The sequence below is a fragment of the Lissotriton helveticus genome, chromosome 1_1, assembly GCF_964261635.1.
Source record: "Lissotriton helveticus chromosome 1_1, aLisHel1.1, whole genome shotgun sequence".
Classification (NCBI taxonomy): domain Eukaryota; kingdom Metazoa; phylum Chordata; class Amphibia; order Caudata; family Salamandridae; genus Lissotriton; species Lissotriton helveticus.
Window position 1 is genome coordinate 105,646,353 of NC_136057.1, and position 20,219 is coordinate 105,666,571.

A 20,219-nucleotide genomic window follows, 5' to 3' on the forward strand; every position below is an offset into this window, starting at 1 on the left:
CTTCGAGAACGTCAAAAACTGGAAACGGTTTATTGACGACATCTTTTTTATCTGGAAGGGGGCTGAAGAACAATTGTCTGAATTCATCAAATGGCTTAATGCGGCGGATGCCAATTTAAGATTTACCAGTCACACAAGTACAACTAAAATTGAATTCCTGGATATCTGGATTGAACACCACGAAAACTCAATCAAGGTATCGCTTTACACTAAACCGACAGCTCGAAACACCTTGCTCCAGTACTCCAGCTTCCATCCGCGGAGTCAGAGGGATAGTATCCCTTATAGTCAATTTCTCCGAATTAGGAGAAATTGTTCAAATATGCAGGATTTCCTAATTCAAGCAGATATCTTACAAGAAAAACTCCGGTTTCGAGGTTATCCAGCCAGATTGATCAAAGAGTCCTTCAAACGGGCAAGATATACTAATAGAGAATCAATGTTCACAGGAGCAAAACATGAAAAGACAAACCAACTAGTCTGTGTCACTCGCCATTCAGAAATGAATCACAGAATTAGACAAGCCATCAACTCGAGTTGGAACATTCTAAATTTGGAAAGTGAGAAGCCACATCTGAATCGACCTATATTCGCCTTAAAAAAAAAACGCAATTTGAAAAATCATTTGGTAAGAGGCAAAATTCAAGAAACCCCAGAAAATATTCAAACCACCATAACTGGAATGGAACCTATATATGGCAACCACAAATGTGGGACATGTCATATTTGCCCGCAGGCTATCGTGGGTGAAATTGTCAGTACCAACACCCGCACTATATCTGTACGACGGAACGCCACTATGACGAACTGTCGCACCAGTAACATCATATACCTAATTCTGTGTCCGTGCAACCTCCCATATGTTGGGGAGACAGGCAGAGAGTGCCGAGTACGAATAGGGGAGCATAGATCCAATATTAGGAATCAAAAAACTGCGGTCCCAATTGTAACACACTGGCTAGAAAAGGGACACAAAGAACTAGAACTGCGTTGGTTCATTCTAGAAAAAATTAAAGTGAATCCAGGAACGGACCCCGTGGGTTTATGAAAAAAACGGGAAGTATTCTGGATTTTCTTTTTGAACGCTGTGGACAAAGGACTCAATGAAGAATGTCCTTGGCACCAGGCATTTCTGTAAAAATGATCTCTCCAGCAATAATGTCCGACCACCCTATTGGATAAAAGCTATAATGAACTGGATGGAAACATCTTTGCGTTTGGATACATCTGTCTATTGGACACTTTTGCGCATTATTAGGGAGAACTTTCGAATAGGTGCGCAAAATTTAAAAATTTAATGTCCCTAAAATATACCCACTAGTCGAATAAAATAGAATATAATTCCCTTTTTTTTTTAAAAAAGGTGACTATTAAGTAACTAAAGGAATGAGGTCCAGTTTCCTTTACTACAGCTTCCGAATTTTAGCCGTTCTAAGATGGCTGCCATATATCTATCAGAAAAATCTAGTCGGCAGTCGATGTTTGGTACCTTACATCTTCCTAATCTCAAGCCGTTCTAAGATGGCCGCCATCTATCCACCGGGAAAATCTAGCCTGTCGTCGATGTTTACCACTCTACGCAGGTGATACCGATTCTCTGTGAGGCGAAAAGCGGGCTATTTAAATGCAAACCGGCTCTGAATCAATGAGAGTCCTATCTCCGGCGCCGGAAGGTCGATGCGGTCCATCGGCGGAACCCCCTCTACAGACTGATCCGCTATTTTCGAAGGTATGTTCCACACATCGACATGCTACTACTTAGACCCAAAACATGCTTAGTCATATTCTGATCACTGTTCTTGTTCTACCTTCTATACCACTAGGTAGCCTTATGCGCAGCTCTGTACCCTCCCTACAGTGGAAAAGACAGTGGCATTTCGCATCACCCAATAACGGTGTGTATACGCCTGTACTTGATTTTCGAAATAACTAGTAGACTAATTCAATAATGTTTACTTATCATAGGCGCGTTATTCTTTACTCTTATTGACAGCCATCAACTTATTTCAATAGCGACGAAAAACGGCGGATCCACATCTATATCACCCGTGAACCCTGCTTCATTAAGCTGATGGTGTGTATATTTGCCAGATTCCCCTCTATCCTACTTTGTACTAATCAGAGGATACCAACAATAATACACATTTAACTCTGGCCGTTTATCCTCTACTAGGGATTTTTGACTGATAGTTTCCTACCCGCTCCTACCTACTCGGATAGCCGGAAGTGTGGCGAATTCACATCATAGATTGCTGAATTTTGGAACCGGTTCCCTTATTCTTTGCCACCTGATAACCATCTATTTTAGGTAATGAAACACTCCCCTTGTGCAATCGTTGTGGGTTGACTAGACAACGCGAGACCATATATAATAAGTATCCCTGTTTGTTTATTAGGATCTATAAGATTGCCAGCATTTGGTGACACCCTAAATTCCCATTACTACGAAAGAACCATTTAAAGATTATCTCAGGTATTGTGAGAAACATATTATCCTCGAATGTGTACCAGAACGTAGGATTTAGTGCTGTTAACTTTATAATTGGAATCGGAATCCAACTATGTCTCCAACTAAATATGACACCTCAGTCTTTAATAATATCATGTTTACTTAAAGTATCATTTTACTTATAGGTTCTTTTTCGCGGTACCCAGTGTGAGCGGAAATAGAAACTACCTTCTACTGCACATAGGATTACTGGTCTCAAGTTTTTTTTATATAATTTGTCTTTAGTGGTTTAAACAATTGCTATGAAGAATAGAAGGAGAAATCGTTAGGTACCATTGTGGTTGACCCCAAAATACTGCGCTTATTCCATATATGTTCTCTAAATCCCAGTAATGAAACAAAAGTTGTCCAAAGATGAAGCCTACTATTCCTCCATTTCCCTTTTGAGTAAATGAACTCACCCCATGGGTGGACCTTTTTTGTCCCTGAGCGTCACTTGCAATTGCAAGAATCTGTCTTTTATTTGGTTAAATGTGCTCTAGAAAGAATGTATGATGTACTGTGATAGACGAAAGTTGTGATGAAATGTACTCGATGGGTCGCTTAGTTAAGGTTATCTCTATACCTCTCACAGATCTCACCTAACCGGGAGTCTGTTCTAGGGAGTGTCACTAGGTAGTCGGGCGGTGCATAGCCACAAAAAGTCAACTATATAGTTGTCATACTAATACTAATAATCAATGTATTTTTCTGTATTAATTTGTATCAAAGAGTGAAAAAGTACATGTTCCAATACGTTATGACTGTATTTTTATAGAATGAAAAAATTAAGACATTGTTTTTTATTTCCAGATCTTTGTTCATTTCCCTCCCAGTTAACAACCCCCAGCCCTGACGAAGGTGTGGCCCTTCAGGACTGTCACCGAAACGCGCGTCGGCTTGTGTTTCCAGAAATACGGCGTACTGTTTTATAATCATCAAAAGCCGTATTAATGTCATCTATCTGGAATAACATTCTGATTTATGTAACAAATTTACCATCTTTGTGTTACATATTCCAGGACGATAGGGATGAATAAATGCATGGAAGAATGAAAGTTGAATGAGAGAATATTAGGTAGGTTATTTTGGAAATTTGTGAACATGAGAGTATGAGTGAAGTATGTTTTGTTACTGGGTAGGCTCTAAAAGTAAAACGAATCTCTCTTATTTTTATCCCCTTTTTGCACTAATGTATGTTGTTTGATATCTTGTGGATTTGAAATGTTATCTATTTTTGTACAACCTTTTTTACATCAATCCAAAGAATATATAAAAAAATAAAAAAATATATATATTTTCTAAATACCTTTTGTTGAGTATAATTGGATTGACTAAATTTTGTCATGTGCACTGCTAAACTCCTAGGCTAATCACCCCATATATATTGGGATCCTATTGTTAGGACCATTACATCATTAGGCGGGGTTATGTTCCTTGTTCTATTTTCTGTTTTCTCCCCCTTACGGCCTGCCTACATCCTTAAAAACTCACTGGGGAACCCCCTTCTTTCATTAATTAGATTATTGATGATTGTCTTCGGAGAGACAGATGGCAGCAAATCCCTTGGCTAAAATACATCAAAGACACCCTAGAGTCTATTGATCAGCAAATGTTATTTACTGTCCCCTTAAATATTGATAGCTCTTGTAAAAATCGAGTCCAGAACCAGCTAATGGAAAAATATGAGGTCAGGAGTAATCAATTTGACTCTAATAAATCATCTGTAGCAGCACACTCGCTTGTGAGTAATGAAATGGGCATGGAACCGTACTTCTTTTTAATGTATAGTCAACACGAGAGGTTTTTAATGACTCGTTTTAGGCTCAATCTGTTACATAACTTACTTGCTTATCCGTCTGGTTTTACGTTAACAATTGAGCAGAAGGGTGCCTGCGGCTGCGACAATAGGTCTCCGCAGGACACCCTTCATTTTGTATTATTATGTTCTTTTTATAAAATCCCGCGTCGAAGATTTTTAGTGGACATTTTAAAGGAGTCAAAAATTTACCATGCTAAAACTGCCTTATTATTCCTCCAAAGAGCAACCGAGATGCGCACTCTGTGTTCTATTTCGAGTTTTTTTTAAATTATGGTCAGACTAAGAAATACCAGGGGTTAATGTAGGATGAAATGAACAAATTGCTCCCTCCTTCTGTTTAATGTTTGTAAATAAGAATTCTTTCTTTTTTTTAACATGTGTTTTTAATAGTGTAATGTTCAGAGTAACAATGTAAATGACTATATGTTGATTTGTAATGCATTGTGTAGTTTTTATGATGGTTTTTAACCACCAAAATAAATAAAGAACTGAACTGAACTGAACACTCTCGCCCTTAGCGACAGTATAGGTGACTACACCGTGCAGAGTACAAGGCCCTATGGGACTGTCGGTGCACTGGGGTGTCCAGGGCAATGTGTAGAGTACGAGGAGAGTTGGATATCAGGCATGGTCTGCAGGGAGTTAGGAGAGGGCAGACCACGCCTGATATTCAACTCTCCTCAAACCGAGAACAGAGACATTTTCTGGTTTCAGACCCTCTTGTACAGTGCACAATGCCCGAAACCACTCCACGACCCCAGCCCCTTCTTAGATTCCAGGGCCCTTACACTGGACATATTGTCCCACACACCACATCACACAGGCTCTGTCTTGTATGCGGAGGTTCTTGTAGGGTGCGCATTGCCCGTCCCAGCACCCGCAGCCCATGCCTTACACCTACAGATTTTGAAGTGTGCACATTAACCAACAACCCACCACCACACAGCCATGTACCCTTCTGCGTAAACACAGACTGTGAAACAAATACCTGGCATGGCTGGTAGTAGAACCGATTCCAGACTTCTTCTCGCCAATGAGCCTGTGAGAGCCGTCCCACCTGCACGGAGAGTGTCCCGTCCGAGGCATGATGTGGGCGCGGATGTACTGTGGGCATCAGTACATGGTGACACTACCTTGTAATCCACGTCTGCCTCATGTACATCAAGACGCACTGGCTGCGTGCGCTGGTTCCACTCTGAGCCATGCCCACCAACGGGTGTAGTGTAGTTCCTATCTTCCCAATAGGCTCTGCGCATTGGAATAATACCTACAGCAGTAAAGGCCTAGGCCAGACGTTAACTAGGTCTACTACTGTCGATACTAGACTTAAAGTTTTGGGTTTGCCAGCGTAGCTCAGAGTTCGCTAGAAACTTTCTCGAATGTTCAAGGAGGAATTAACTTCCCTGATTAGACAAGAAGGGATTTAGTTTCTGACAACCATAGAACATGACAACTTTGCTCTCCCCTAATCAAGAGTCAATCTCGAGAGTCGTGTGAACAAAAGGCAATTTATTTTACTCAGTCAGTACGTGCATTCTTAGTCTCATCAGAATATAGAGAAAAGGAAGAGATGGGCGTGTTCAATAAAAAGGTGTCATTTATTGATCAGTCTCTTTTCTCATACAAGAGAAATGGATCGATATTATTGCAATACTTATAGCTAAGTAAAGTGCATACATTAAAAGCAATAGTATAAAGTAATACTGTAAAAACATTGATATGGTTTCTAAGCCATAAGATGTTTTAAAATGAATAAAATATATTACATACACATTTACATTTGACTAAACGTACTCAACTGGTGTTTCTAAATACGCCTACCCCGTGTACCTGACCTAAGTCTAATGCGTGGGTGGGAATAGAAAGTTACAGTTTAAGTTAAGTTTGTTTTTGCCAAGTGAATAACTAAAGAATTCTCTGTGAGGGGTTATTCAGTTCTGTACCTGGAATTTAGGATGAATGAGGAATGGTATCTCTCTCTCTGGTCTCGATATTCCAGGCGGCCTGCGAGGGCTGCCCAGAAACGCCGGTGCTGGATTCTCGGCAGGAGAAAGCAGCGCGTCTCTCAGCGCGTCAGGAAGGCGGGGCTGCTGCCAGCGGGGTCTGCTCTGCTCTCGGCTTCGGCAAGTATGGCTGCTCCGTCTCGTCACCACGCGTGTGTTTGCTTATGGCAAGATCGGTAATATTTATACCTTTAAGGTGCCGAGATTGACGTAAGGATGGACATAGATACGTCAATAAAGATGTCATACGACTTGCTCGTTAGCACATTCTTTTACTAAAGTTCTCGGTGAAATCAAAACAATGGCCGCAGGGTTTTGCCCAGGTTGTCATAGGTTTGATTTGTTATGAGAACTCCGTATGCCTTATCAGGGGCTGGAGGAATATCGCTTGTCTAATTAGATCGCAAGCGTTATGACCTAATCAGATAACACGTTCCTGTGCCGTAGTGTGACTGCGTCAGATAACGGTATCTGCATCATGGGGGTTTTCTGCCTCATGGGCTGACTGCTAGTTAACTTGTTGGTTTGTTTAACTAGAATAGGGTCAGGAATAGGGGGATCGATTCAGAACCGATAGGAATACATGACACCCACTCCACGCTAACTATGGACATATTTACTAATCTAGGCATAGTATAACATAGTACAACATACTATAGAGTACTGTGTATACCTTACCACCCCAAAATACATAAATGCATTTTGAAATTTTCAAATATACGAAAAAATTGCAAACATATATTGTATGCACTCAAGCTGTTGAATAATGCCAAAGTAATCGCATTTGTATACATTATTGCTTATTTGGTATATGAGAATTACACATGAAATGGCTCTTAAAATAATACAGAAAAAAGGTTCGAGACCATTCCATCATAGAATAAAATATTTATGAACATACCAGCGGGCAGCTAATGTCTATAAGCTATCTAAACATTTTTAGAAACCTTAGTTCTTTAAGAATAGTTCTTACTTTAAGCAGAAGATAGTGTCCCGAAAAATATGCAAAAATATTTTGGGGATGCTGAAAAATTGCTGTCCGTGAACTGGAGCGATAATGTTCATGTGACTTTATTTTTAAAGTTGAAGGCCGAATTCAGGGAACGCCGTGTGCGAGCTTGCTCAAAAGTCTCTATTTCTGTTCGGGTGAGAACATCATATCATTTAGGCTTTCGAAAAAACTATCAACAGCTTCCTGGGAAAGTTCCACTAACTCGGAAATAGGTGTAATCATGCATTCTTGCGCATGATTGTCTCCATTGACATTCTGATTTGCATTACTGACAGAAGGTCGTACCTGTTCGATGCTGCTTTCATCTTGAACTTCACTACCCATCAATCGTAGTGGTGAAGCTTCCACGAATGCCGTCATCAGGATTGGTAGCCTTTGAGGGCAGCACAAAGCGTGAACCTTGGTAGGAACCAACAATGTATCTGCATCCACTGGCGCATCCGATTGTAGCGTCAGACAGGTGTCTAACACGCATTCTTCTCCGCATAGCAGACACCTCAATACAGGTAAAACACATCTTTGCCACATTGGTCGAAATGATAGAAACCAAGTCATGTTCAGGTCTCTAAGCCGGGAGAGTCCCAGGATTTTTGATATCCGGTCCCGGTATCCAATGGCTAGGATTGTTTCTTCCCTTGTCGCAAGAGTTTTGTCTGTGACATGGGTTGCCATATCGAAAAATAAGGACTAGGAATAGGATTCCTGCAATTAGTCCCAGGATCAGGGGAAGTCCGCCAAAAATCGAATGGACGAAATCTGGAAAAATACCCAGTATGGCTTTGAATGGTGTTAATGCCATCGAAAATACTGTCTTAAATACCTTTGAGACCCCATTGGTATCAGAAATATTTAAGATTTCACTCAGGATTTCCGCGAAATGTACGGGGGAATTAGTTGATAATAATGTATGTATCTCTGCAGTCGTCCTTGCGACTTGTAGATCATACGTTTCTTTTGATGACGAGAGCCTGGTAGGCGTCTGAAGAAGGACTGTTTTCATTCTGCTTAAAGTATCTATTCGAATAGAAGTAATTTTCAAATCGGGCCATGCCCTTGCCTCCCTGTCTGGGAAGGAGCTGGGGAACAATGAGCGTCCACAGCACTTGACCTTCGCAGTCGTAGTAACTAGATAAGGAGTCCCGGGCATAAGACTACAACATCTGCGGTCTACAATAAGAATGTAACTCCCATTATAGAGTCTTTGAAAGAATGGTTCTATTTCAGTTGCAGGTGCGCCTTGCTGGTGACATGAAAGGTTGTATGAATTCCCTTCACAGGCTCCATGCAAACTAATTCCGTTACACAGAAGCGTGCCGCTTAGTGACATCGCACAATTGTTGCCACTAAGAAACACTTTCTGTCCTTTATTACTGACACATGCATGTGAATAGGGCAGGTTCCAAGTTGTTTTAAGGTACCCCTTTCCCAATTTCTCGTACATGCCAGCCTGTATATATTTTTGGCAGTATTGAAACCTGAAGGTTGAGATTGGAATATTTATGATTCCGTGTATTATCCATTCACTGACAGGTCGTTCTGACATTGTCATTGGTAATCTTTCTAGTTTTTCAATGCTCAAGATTGTATAATCAGCACCCTTTTGCGCCATACCGATTTGTCTATCAGTAAGGTTAAAGATTTGGAATAGTGACGTTGTGTTGATTAGACGCCAAGGCACATAGCCTGAACGCAGATTTTGTAACGTCCAGCCAAGCTGTACAATAGAACGCAATTGTGACTGACCATGTTGTAATAACAGTAAGTCTTGCGATAATATATCGATTGCTGAAGACACAATGCTGTCCAATGAAAAAATTCTGGAGGACAGAGTCATTAACCCATTGTCCACTACAGAAAGTGATTTTTCCAAATTAATACGGTCAATTTCCCGTATTCTCTCTGCTGTTTCAATTTGATTAACCTTCCAGGCCTCATTGTATGCTGCATATACAGAGGCTGCTATGAAACGCTTTTGACGCTGTTTGCGTGGTCCCAAAGTGAAATCACGCAAGTCAGCACCATCAGTAAGTAAAGTTAGGTGTTGCTTAATTTCTGCCAGTGTGGAAGTTTGTAGCCATTGAAGGCATAATTTGCCCACACTGTAGGTGGTTATTATCCCTGGGTGATGTCTTTGAGGATATCTAGGGTCTGGCCTGTTCATTTTGAAACCCTGTGTTTTGTTCAGGAATCTGTCTTGACAGTTATTAGTATCTGTGGGCCAGATCAACCACTGTTTCCAATCAGGATGAGTTCTGTTTTGGTTTAATATATGGTTTACGTCTATCTCTTCATCTGTATCAGAGTTATTGCTAAGCATTGTTGGCTTTGGAATAGACGGTTTATTTAAATCTTTGATTTTGGCTAAGCCAAGACAGGTGGTCTGTTGAACAGTGTCATTTAAAAATATCATTTGTTCTGGGATCATGCAGGCTCTAAACAAAGCTTCTATACCCTGTACTTGCCATTCTTTTGTACCCCAAACACTTTTCAATTCAACATTTTTGTCCCAATAATCAAATCCAAAAGTATTCATTTGTTCAAAAAATGAGTCTGAATATAACAATTTTGTGTTGGTTATCATGGTCTTGGTTCCTGTCTTGTTTGACAATTTAAAATAAAAGGTTTCAGCATTACTTGTGTTAAAACCTGAAAAATATGAATATTTGTCGTAAACGGTTCTTGAGCTCCCTTTTGGAGGTGTTGCACAATGTTCCCATTGATTATAATTTAAAACATTTCTAGGTTGTGCAGATCTATGTAAAAAGTGATTACCATAGTGGTTATAGCAATACATACTGTCATAATTTGTAGAACCCTGCAAATAATCATGTTTGGTAAATTTAGCAGACATTACTAAGTCAGACATCATATTATTAATGCTTTCGAAGTCCCAATCATCAGCAAATGAGTTTGGTTTTGCAAAGTCACTCAATGAGATCTTAATTTGGTGTGGATATTTCAGGATCTCGACCGGACCATAAATTTCATAGTCAGTGTTGTCCCATGCTACCCCACCAGGTATAGGATTGGCTGTGAAGTTGGCTGAAGAAAGTTCTCTTTTCTCGACGTGTGAAGATGTGTGTGGTTTGAGGATCAAGTTGATGTTCTGACTTGCTGTGTCCATTTTAGCATATTTTCCCTCAATGAAGCGTCCCAAAGTAAGTACCATGATGAGCCAAAGTATGAGGATAAATGCACCAAAACCCACCCAAAATTCAATCCATGGAGAAATCAGATATGTTTCTTTCAGTTGTTTCAAAAGTTCCTTAGCTTTATCTTTAAAGGTTTTTGATGATGGCTGTGTCTTTGATTCACTGAAGCCTTCAGAGGAATCATCGAAGTTTATGAAGTAGCCGGATGCAGTTCTGTCAATTGTTCCAATTGCTTCAGGATTTTTGTTTCTTGCATTTTCACTTGGTACTTCATTATAGATTGGTGTGTCTCTGCTAAATGTTTTTATTTGGGTTTTCAGAGGTCTGAGTTCTATTGCATTGTTGCATAGTCCTTGTTGTTCTTCTGTAGGCGTTTCGAATGTGATGAGCCTCTTTGTTAGGACCTCTGTACTGGTAGCAAACCTTGGTGTTCTGCTATTTATTGGGAGTCCACTTGGCCTACTGTTTGTTATCGGCCACATGTTGTGCTTTTACCAGGTCGATTGATACAACTCGGTTCTCCTTTTTACCAGCAAGTGGCGGTAGTACAACTGATCTTGTCCCGTTGACAGACAAGACAGGAACTGCTTTTCTGTAAGAAGGCCCAAATTCCTTCTTTACCGCGATCTTTTCCCTGACTAGATTCCCGACTTTTGGAATCCAGACAGGTCTTGCTGGGACAGGTGGTGGTTCTTCAGTGGTTGTTGGCTGTTGTTTCAACTTTATGTTGCTCAGGTCTTTTCTTGTTTTGTTTAAGTCCTGCAAAATAGCCAAACGGTCTTTGATATCAAAGCTTTTTTCTTTCACCACTGAAGTCTGACTATCAATGTCAGAGATAATCATCCTAGTTCCAAATAATAATTCGTACGCACTGAATCCCTTCAGAGAATTTCTTGGCAAGTTATTGAGACTACGTTGGACACTTATTAGATGTTTGACCCACCCAGCTCCCGAACCTAATACCTTTGCCGTTATAGATTGCTTTATGTCACGGTTTTTTCTTTCAACAATTCCGTTCCCCTCAGGGTGAAATGGACAAGAGTACCGCAATTGCACGCCCATGCTGACCATGGCCTCCTTATAAGCCCGAGAGCTAAAAGCAGGACCATTGTCCGAATGCAGCATGCCAATTGCGTATGTGCCGATAAAGACTCGCAAATCTTTTATAACAGTTCTGGCGTCAGCCGTTCGCTGGGGCCACATCCATATGAATCTCGTGCATGAATCCACTGCGACCAGGATATATTTATAGTTACCATCCCTTTGTAAGGGACCACAGTGGTCCAGATAGACACAGGCTAATGGTTTATCTGAGATTAGAAGGGGCGTCTGCGCTGGACGTCTCACCGTTGATACTTTCATTCTTTGACATATTTCACATTCTAGAACATAGTTCCTTGTTTGTCTTCTCATTTGTGGCCACCAGTATCTCTGTTTTAATAATGATACTGTGGCTGAGACGCCAGCATGTATAGAAGCAAGCCCTTCGTGTGCCGCTATTATTAGTCATAACCTATGTTCCATGTTTGGAATTGCCCTATCCCCCACTCCAGGGATTCGAGCAAAAGGAACATTGTTTGCATCAGTTATGTATGAGTATTTTACTGGAAAGCCTTTAGGGAGTGGTTCTATCGAATCCTTTTCTGAAGCGCTGACAGCTTGTAATATTTCGCTGTCTATTTTTGTTTTTGACCGGGTGACGGCAGCTACGGAAGCCGTTTGCACAGCTGCCTTCGTGGCCTCATCAGCCAATGAATTCCCTGCAACGTGAACGCCATCACGTTGATGACTGAGTGTATGTATCACGTGAGTCTTTGGTAGTTCTTTCTGTAAAAGAACTACTTGTTCCCAGAGCATTTTATGCTTGATTGTGCCACCTTTCGCATCCTTGAAACCATTCTGAAGCCAGATCTGCAAGTATTCATTGTAGGATTGAACGCAATAATACGAATCGCACACTATAAGTGTGGGGAATTCTCGATCGGTATTTTCAAGCGCCATCTTGAACGCCAGTAGTTCAGCTCGCTGAGCTGTGCAATCTCCTAAAGATTGTGTTTTAGTGATTGCCGGTTTAAATTTTCCTTCGTGCCAGCGGCCTTTAACGATCGCGCACGCAGCACTGTAAGCTTGCTTACCCCCCACTGCGGGTTGTGCTGATCCGTCTGTATATATTATACAGCCGTATTGGTCTAGAGGCAGAATTTCGGTTGGCGGAGGACATTCAAATTCATATTGGAGAAATTCTTGTGTTTTTAAGTAAGGATCAAATTCGTACACCACGTCTGTTGCAGCAAGAGAATTAGCCCATTGTATCCATCTCGGATGGAGTGCTTTAGCATTTGGAATGCTTGCCTTTGTTACCGCCTCTAGGGCTGGTATTGGTGTCACGATTATTATTCGTTTACCTTGTGCCAGGGCTCGTTGTTTTGCTATAGCTGTCTGTGTTGCTGTAAGAATTTTTTCCGTTGGGCTAAATTTCATTTCAGCCTTAGTATACAAGTGTGATTTGAATGCAATTGGTACCTTTTCCCCCTCATTAGAGGTCAGGTATGTGAATCCGCATCTCCCTGGGATGACTCGAATCACAAGATTGCGTGTGTTATCACGTGTTTCTAATTTTGATTTAATTAGCATGTCTGTTTGTAAGGATCTCAAAATTTCTGTGTGTATTTGAGTCCAACTGGATCTTTTAAAGTCTGGTTTAATTAGATCAGTTTCAGTTTCATTAGCTTTATTCGATTTTGAAGTATAAAATCATAAAAGCACATTGCAATATATAATCACCATTACATTTCATTTCATCTCATTTTACAACATGTAATATTATAGCATAAAATCTTAAAAAGAAATCAGGTACCAAATAGATCATTGCGGAGTATATTAGGTCAAGTCTGAATGTTAGTGCCCCTCACCCTGGCGCCATTTCGGCCCAACCAAAAGTTTCTCTCTTCTTTAAACTTGTATAAGGGAGAAATGATTCTCTGGGATAAAAGTCAGATAGTCCCCAGGTGTGTATAGGACCATCTCCTATCTGTGGTTGCCAGGTCTGGAGGTATGGGACAACATTACTGTTTCTAAACTTTATTAACACCAGATCGCCAGGTCTCTCTTTTCGAAGCGGGCCCAGCCAACCCACCCTTCTAACACTTAGTATTCTGCCGTCGATATCAGGAGGCAGGGGTCTATTCTTTGTTAACCAAAACAGTGTCTTGTTTGTTAGTTCTTGGTGACTTTCTGTTTTTCCATTAGTAAGTACTGGGACTCCAGAAAGGACGCACACAAACGGGGCAGCCTCCGGTGGTAGTTGTATGTGGTTAGTTTTTTGTGGAATATTCACTGGATTGGGGAGTGACCTTTTGGGTGGTATAGTTACTTTGTTCAGCCCAGTTTCAAGTGAACAACTATGTGGTGTTATACGTTTTGCGTGCACATTCTGGATAGTTGGAATTAACGAACGTTAGGCTACTGGTCGGAGTTGGTTGATGTTACTTTGAGGAGTTATTAAAGACACTGCAGTATTGGTAAGAGACTGTGAGTGATTAGAGCCGACCATACTTTTTAGAAGTAGTGAGTTTGTCTTAGTCATTTCCTCAATTGCCACGATCCTATCCCCAAGATTGTTCATTCTTTCTATCAGGGGATGTATCAAAGAGTTGATCATGGTTTGCATCTGAGCCAACAGGGTTGGTGAGATAAGGGGTGCAGGGACTAACAGTTTCGCGGGATCCTTACATGTTTCCGGGGAAAGGGTAATAAGCAATGGTGAGTTCAAAGTCAATTTTTGTTGCTTTGTACCAGAAAGGTCCGGGAGGAACATTGTGGGGTTAGTGTTATCTATAGCAGGTGAAGAAATTGGCGTACCCAGGAGATTTCCATATGGTGGGGATAATATGCAGGATTGGGGACTTGTAATGACTATAGGACGGGTAGAAGCACTAGTTTGCTCAGGGGTGGTCTTAACAGCAGCATACTTGGTTTTGCATAAACTATTAAGTTCCTCTAACAATGATAGGCTTTGTGGAGGGGGAGCTGACTGCGGGGGGGAGGAGTCACTTATGGGACAGTCTATAGGCAGTCGTCTTCGTTCTGTTCTTACTGTTTGTTGGACTGTAAGTGGTGTTGTTTTGGTGAAGTAGTGGACCAGCGTCCCCTTAGCCAGGTCCCTTGTCTGTGTTGAATTTTTTCGGCCCCCCTTGCATGTCATGGTACATGGGATGTTTCAAAAACAAGTTCTTTTACCTCCTTTCGGTGCACGGCCAAGGGGGGTGGCCCGGCCCGTCCTCCTCTGGCCTCTGATGGCCGCAGAAGGCCCCGCCCTTGTCCCGGGCTTCTCCCGGCGCGTCCCGCGCGTGGTCCCGCGACGCGGGGTCTGGCCTCCCAGTTAAAGCGCCTCCGGGCGCGGAAGTTGCGTGGGCGGTTTCCGCCGCAAAGCAGGCTGGGGGATGTAGTCCCTGTGGCTGTATGGTGGCGCGGTGTCTGCAGCGGCAGCGGCAGCCTTCACCCAGGTAGGGCGACCAGCGGTGCTGCGGTGCTGCGGCCAGGGAGCTCTTCACTCGCCCCTCAGCCCCTCTACCTCCTTGAAATGAACGAGCGTCCCCACTCCGCCGGGTCTGGCCTCCCAGTTAAAGCGCCTCCGGGCGCGGAAGTTGCGTGGGCGGCTTCCGCCGCAAAGCAGGCTGGGGGATGTAGTCCCTGTGGCTGTATGGTGGCGCGGTATCTGCAGCGGCAGCGGCAGCCTTCACCCAGGTAGGGCGACCAGCGGTGCTGCGGTGCTGCGGCCAGGGAGCTCTTCACTCGCCCCTCAGCCCCTCTACCTCCTTGAAATGAACGAGCGTCCCCAGATCATAAAGGGGTTTGACCCTTTCTGCGTAATTTGCAATGTATGTTCTTCCGAAATTTAGGAAGCCTAGAATCGACTGTAAGTTTTTTAGCGTTCTAGGTGCTTGGAGTACGGCACATTTCTCTAGGAAATTGTCAGCCAGGCTTTTGCCTTCACTTGATAACTCATATCCCAAGAATAGGACTGTCAGATGGGCAATTCTGGATTTTTTAAAGTTGAATTTGTAACCCTCTGCAGCGAACCCAAGTATTATGGTGTTCACTCTTTTCAAGTGAGTCTCCAAGTCATCATCTGTTAAGTAAATGTCATCGACATAAGATAATGCTTCATCATCATATAGTTGTAGTAATTCTGTTACTCTCGCTGAGAATACCCCCGGGCTGTTCTTGTACCCCTGGGCTAATCGACAGAATTGTTTTTGAGTGCCATTTACTGAGAATGCAGTTAAATATCTGCTCTCTGGTGCTATGTTTTGACAAAAGAATCCATTAGAGATGTCTAAGGTTGTTTTGTATTTTTTGCGCACTATGTTATTCATTAGTGCAGCACTGTGTGAGTTTTGCACTGCAAAAGTTTTGCAACATGTGTTAAGGTGTCGGTAATCCAAAACTAGACGATATGAATTGTCTGGTTTGGAGACCGGAAACAAAGGGTTGTTCATTTGTGAGGTGCAAGTTTCAATCACCCCCTGGTATTCTAGCTGATCTAGTATTTCATTTACCTGTTTTTTAGCTTCTTGCTTAATTGGGTACTGCCTTTGTGCAGTTGGTTGTGATTTTAACTGGATTTTGTGAGGAGGGGAGTCCTCATCCCATCCCACGTGATTTTTATATAAAGCAGGTGCTAGAGCCACTGCCCACTTTCTAGCAAGTGTGTATTTTTTATGAATTGGAATTTGATTTGAGAAGGCAGGCATAATTACTTCTTCGCCATGAGGGCACTCCCTGACAAACTCTGGTGGCCAGTCTTTTTCAGCTAGAAGGATATCATAGCCCTTGGAGAGATTATCCCAAAATAGTCCCCTTATTTTCCTAGTCTTATCTCCCTCTATACGTAATGTTATTTCGTATATTTTGTGAGGTTTGCTAACTCTGGTGTCCGCAGTTTCCACTTGAAGATATTCATTCGTGTCCACTGTCTCCAGATGATTCATAAGGACTTTGCGAGCTATGCTCACTTCTGCTGCACTGTCTAGCATTGTCTGAGCCCACTCTCCGTTTTTCAGTTGTGTCCTCAGTATTCTCGGCATTGTTAACTACCTTGATACTGGCTACCTTCTTTTTTGGAAATTGTAATTTCTTTTTTAGCTGAGCAGGTTCCTTGTCTTTGGACTTGGCGTGCTCTTCTCTTTGTTCTGATCGTCCTCTTCTTTCCGATTTCTGCGAGGAATTCTGAAAAGATTGAGAGGGACGTGTATCAATGTCTTGATATCTATCAGGTTTTTTTATATTATCCCTATTTCTAAGGTTATATCTTTTCCCAGAGGGGTCACTCTGGGGTGACCTGTGTCTTTGGTTCGGAGATTTTTCTCTTCGCCTAGGAGACCTTCCTCGGGACTGGAATTTCTTTTCTTTAGGATTGGATTGTTTGTTTCCATCCCAGTTCTTTTTTGGTGAATTATTATTAAAAAATAATTTTTCTGGACTTTCAATCAGTTGCGGTTTTACTGGTATTCCACCTAAACTATCTCTACCTAGTTCCTCATAGGATTTTTCTATGATTCTGGCAATTTCAGCTGGTTGGTCTGCTATATCTGTCTCTTTTAACCTCTGGCGGATCGCCACGTTTGCTGCTTCACCTTTTATGTTGGCTAATAGTATAGCCGAGACCTGCTTGAAGTCTTTTAGTAATTTCATACCAAGAGTTAAAGCAGGTTCCGGACCGTATTCGTCTTGAATTTGTTTTAGCACATCTGGTATCACCGAAATGGATGGAACACCGTGCGTTTTTGTGTAGATGGAAGCAAAGACTGTACCCCAAGTGTCACAGTCCTCAATGTGTGGTGCGATTCCCATAGGAAGACAGATAGTCAGAATCCTGTGTTTTTCTAGCGGGGTGGTGTCAGGAAACACCGCCTCTATTTGGGTAATTTTCTGTGCCAACCAAAATGGTATTTGTTTCCGTTTAGCCGGTACTTTACCTAGGCAAGACTGGATGTCCTGTGGTGTAATTTTATTTGTGTTCCCCTGGTGAGGGGTCAGCTGTGGAAGTTTAATCGCTGGCTGAATTGTTGAAGTCCGCATTACATATTGGACTAATTGTCTATGAATTTTTAGTAATTGTTTTAGCTGTATTAACAGCTCTCCTGTAGACATCCCTTCGATGTCTGGGTGTGGTGTGTATCCGGCTAAGACCGGCCACGTTGCTCCTGGTCTACCTAAAGGACCGAGCCTGGTGATGTGATTATTATGTTTTAGGGCGCCATCAAATAAGAGCAAATGCTCTTGAAATTTGAGTGGTACTTCCACCTCCTCGAAAGGAGTGTAAATGTCAGGTGGTACCTCTATTTTGTAATAGTGGAAGTACTTTGTTACAGCATTTGCTGCTGGAAAATGTATCCATGAATAATATACCTCTGTCTGCCGATATTCGTGTGCCTCAATTACGAATATGACTGTGCCACCTCTAGGTGTCAGTCCATTTTCTATAAGTTTTAGGGTTATAGATCTCCTTTTGGTGACCGGGATGAGTATTATCTCCGGGTCAGCATCTTGTAGTGCAGTATCAGCTGCTGCGATTTCAGCTGCTAATCTAACTGCCTCTCTTTCTTCATCACTGTCTCCCATTTTACCGACAGGATGGTATTATGTTTGTTTGCAGATCAGGTTTCTTATGGAAACAAAGATTAGATGCACAATATTTTGGAACTGGTTATCCTTCAACGTTGACTATACCAAGAACCATACATAGGAGTTCCCTCCTGCGAGGTTTTGGAGGATATAACCTTTCACCCACTCCAGACGACTTGCTCGTTAGCACATTCTTTTACTAAAGTTCTCGGTGAAATCAAAACAATGGCCGCAGGGTTTTGCCCAGGTTGTCATAGGTTTGATTTGTTATGAGAACTCCGTATGCCTTATCAGGGGCTGGAGGAATATCGCTTGTCTAATTAGATCGCAAGCGTTATGACCTAATCAGATAACACGTTCCTGTGCCGTAGTGTGACTGCGTCAGATAACGGTATCTGCATCATGGGGGTTTTCTGCCTCATGGGCTGACTGCTAGTTAACTTGTTGGTTTGTTTAACTAGAATAGGGTCAGGAATAGGGGGATCGATTCAGAACCGATAGGAATACATGACACGGGCAATGGGTCTGGCTTTAGGTGTTCACCTGGTTCCTTCCCATCTGGAAGCATTAGTTCCAAGCTGTGGTGCTGCTGTGGTTCATGCCCTGGTTCCTTACATGGGTCCCGCTGCAGTCCCTGTCCAGCTGGAAGAACTAGATGCATGCTGAGGTCTTGCCCCCCCCAGCAGTCCTGGTTGTAGGTACGGTTCCTTCTGCTGGTCCAGCCGAGTCTGAAGCATGGGCCCAGTACGTTGGTCCTTCTGCGAGTCATGCACCCCTGGAGATGGTGGCTTCATGAAATGGCTGTCTTGTGGGTCCCAACTATCAACAATGGCTCTTGCTTCAAGGGTTCATCTAACTCCAGCTCACTTGAAAACACTGGTGGTAAGCCGGGGACCCGCATTGGGTCATGACTATCATGAAAGACTTGTAGACTTGTGCTAGGCTCCCCTGGGCTCGCTGGACGAGCAGTTGGAAGGGACCTGGGGAAGCTACAATCTCTGACGCCTGCTGGACTCACTGCTTCCAAAGACACTGCACTGCCTTCTAGGAAATCTCGACCCTTTTCTACCCAGATCTTTTCCATAAGATGTGCAACTCGAGAAGGGACCTCTCCCACTGAATTGTGCAAGTTATCGAGTTTGGTTTCCAGCCGCTCTAGCATGGCAAACACTACCAGAGTGGGAGGGTGCGCCACATGTGACTCTGGATTAGGACCACTGTGCGCATCGGAGGTCATGTTTGGGGGGGTGCGAGTCCTGCTTACAGTTGTGCTGTAGTTGTTCACATCCTTCTCCAAAGCATTTATGAGGATGCTTTCTTGGCAGGACCCAAAAAGCAGAGTGTCTGGCATTGGTAGCTTTCCAAACTCTTCCTGGGCGGTCCATCCACAGATCTGGGAACCCAGGTTGTTGGCGCCTCCAGGTCTGTGGAGATCTTCAGGTCGTGGTCTTGCAGCAGAGAAGTTATGACTTGGAAAGGCTGCAAGTGTTGCTCTTAGACCTTCAGGTGAATTTGGGACTTTTCCATCCCTTTCTGAAGCCTGCGCTCTCCACATTCTGAATGTTGATGTTCTGCGATCCAGTATCTGCAAAGGGGATGAAAAAAGAACAGAAACATTTTAAAACGAGAAAATCAAGGCAAAATGTTCACATTAACAAGAGAACGGCCAACCTATACAAAAACTCCCTTGGTTTTGTGATGCACCTCATTCCTTATACAATCTCCTCAATAGTTTGAACTGAAAACTGAGCCTTATGCTCACAATGTGTGCAACTCCCCAGCCCCTGCAGTTCCTCTGGGGCGGTTAGAACAACCCAAATACACTTTACCAACTGTAGTTTGCACCACCTAACATAAGAAATCCATAAAGAAGTAAATATACGAATGTCCGCCCAATGTTGAGAAAAATCAGAGTTCTTTATTCTTCTTTACAATATTGACAATTGTACACTAAACAGCCAACACGTTTCGTTCTATACGAAGAACTTCATCAGGGCTGTAAAACAATATTTAAAAACACATATGTAATACAATATAATGAAATGCATATTTTTATACAAATAATTCATTGTATACAAACAATTAATAGCATAGCCTAAAAAACAGGAGAGTC

The 20,219-nt window shown here is 42.4% G+C and overlaps 1 pseudogene; it reads right to left on the bottom strand.

Annotated features, from left to right (window-relative positions):
- Positions 1 to 18,563: 18,563 nt before the first annotated feature.
- On the bottom strand, positions 18,564 to 19,686 carry LOC144759181 (uncharacterized; annotated as a pseudogene).
- Between the last annotated feature and the right edge of the window lie 533 nt (positions 19,687 to 20,219).